This window comes from Orycteropus afer, unplaced genomic scaffold, assembly GCF_000298275.1.
Source record: "Orycteropus afer afer isolate SDZICR_OR568_19922 unplaced genomic scaffold, OryAfe1.0 scaffold00267, whole genome shotgun sequence".
NCBI classification, from domain to species: domain Eukaryota; kingdom Metazoa; phylum Chordata; class Mammalia; order Tubulidentata; family Orycteropodidae; genus Orycteropus; species Orycteropus afer.
Window position 1 is genome coordinate 1,685,801 of NW_006921854.1, and position 2,526 is coordinate 1,688,326.

Here is a 2,526-nt window from a genome sequence, read left to right on the forward strand (position 1 = left end):
GGTGGGTGCTTTGGGAGGAACGGTTGGTGAAAGGGCTGGAGGGAGGCAGCATGTTTGGCCTTGCAGTAATAGGCCTTGGGTTACTGCTGGTAAGCCTGCCTTCCCCTTGTAGGGTTAGAGGAGGTCAGAACATGTGGCCTCCTTGTCGTTTTTGCACAACTCTTCATCAATTCTGTAACTTTTAAAAGAGTGGCCTTAGTACCAATGACATACATGAGTAGTTGAGAGTGTCAAGTCTGTCCTTCGCTGTACTTAGTTTGTGGAAATTACTCAAGTAACAAGTTATCAGATGGTTCTGCATGACAAAATTAGTGATTAAATGAGGAATTATTTTTTAGATGGGGAAGGAATTTTATTGTTTGATCTTGTCTCTACTAATAATTCTGAAAGCAAAGGGATAGAAAAGTTTTAAACAAAAGAAAATGCATTTCTTTCCCAGGGTGACTGCTGAAGAAGGCAAAGCTCTGTTGTGTGTGTAAGTTCTGGCATATATTTATTAGGAAGGCAGAATTTCAGTGACCTGTACCTTTCAGAATATTAAGTGTCTTGAGTCAGTATTTGGAGCCCTGGAACTTCAATAGAGCTGTCACAATTACCCACCTGCTTCCACTACACAGCAAAGCGGTTCCGCAAGGAAGTATTTGAATTTTACGTACAAGATTCAAGTATCCATTTCCCACACAACTAATTCTGATCTGGAGACTAAGTAAATAAATAGGCAAAGGGTAAGATGGAGTAAGGGATGGGAAGGCCAGTGAGGAAAAGACTTCGTTACCAGCCGGAGAAGTTAACTACAGAAACCAAGCTTCATTAAATGCTGGTAGAAGAGATTCCTTTGTGCAGTCAACAGCGTCCTAGAGCCGTGTTTCTGGAAAGTTAGCAAGCATGGGAATCACCCGGGAGTCTTTTTAAAAGGCAGACTCTGAATCAGTGGAGTGGATCCTGAGCGAATGCATTTCTAATGAACTTTTCCCAGGGATAAAGTTTTGAGTAAAATGGCCTTTGACTGAGGTGAGAGACAGGTATTAGCACTTGAAATAACAGTCCAGGTAGATTTTTTTTTTTTAAGGAAGGTTAACTGCATTTCCTTCAGGAACTCTAGAGGGCATCACTGGCTTACAATTGAGTATAGTGACTATACCAGAACGACCTTTAGTTTCCCTGAACAAATTCAATTTGAGGTAACCAAACATGTAATTCAAAAAGACTTGTTAGGCAGAAACATGGCTGGCCAGGCGGGTGAATGATTGAGCCGGAAGGCATTATAAGAACTGGTCAAGCAAGGAGGCACCTGACCAGAGTCCATACCAAACCCCAGCACGTAGCCCTTGCTTAGGAAAGACCCCAGCACCTGACTCTTAACAAAAGCCCTCAACCATTTCCTGCCCACTATGTTAATGAAGTGCTTCAACTCTGCTTCCTGCCCCCATGCTAATGGGGTACTTTAACCTTATTGGTCCCTGTAACACATACCCTGCTCTCACTCCGGTCCTCTATGAACCGGGAAGAAAATCACTATAAAAACCCCTTTCTTTCACCTGGGCAGTGCGACTTCTCTGGCCCCTATCGGACCCGTGGACCTCTCCCAGGAGCGCAGAATACAAACTTCTCTTTAACCCCACTTTTGTGCGTCCTCTTCTCCTTACTGCAACCTTACAAGACTTATATTGAAAAAAAAAAAAAAAAAAAGTTTCCTGTATAACTGGTGTCACCTAATTTTACTTAATTGAATCTTCTTATAGGTCAGTGGATGTGCTGAGTTGTAGAAAACCAGCCAGAACCCACTACTACAAAGTTGTTTAACCAACTCATGGCAAGCCTACAGAGCAGAACTGAACTGCCCTAGAGGGTTTCCAAGGCTGTAATCTTTAAAGAAGCAGACTGCTGCATCTTTCTTGCATGGAGTGGCTGGTGGGTCTGAACCACCAACCTTTTGGATAGCAGCCCTTGACCCTAAACCCAGGAATGGATAACTTGGTTCTGCATTTTTGACTTGTAATCCCATTAGCACATGTTCTGTGCTCAAAGGGGCAGGTACAGTATTTTGAAAATGCATAAACTCAGTCTTATCTGGGATTGTTTTTCCATCTTTCCATTTTCACTAGATTGTTTCATAGTGCAGGAGTCCAAAAGTTTTGACTTGAGTGGTGTCTAATTTCAAAGGTTCTCTCTAAAGTTAACTTCTGATTCCACAGAATTTGGAAGCTAATCTTGGTTGTACAGAGACTGTGGTTACCACCAAAGTGCTGATTTCCATCATGAAATATCAAACTCTAGATATTTGATACCGATGCAGCATTAGTCATATACTAAAACCAAAACCAAAACCCAATCCACCGCCATCCAGTCGATTCCGACTCATAGCAACCCCCACTGGGTTTCCGAGGCAGTAAATCTCCACCAAAGTAGATTGCCCAGGGAGGAAGTGGGAGAGGAGCTGCTGCATTGTAAATTTTGGTCAATGACATGAGACAAAGTATATGTGAACTGCTGTATGAAAAGTGAATTTACTCTGTAAATCTTCAC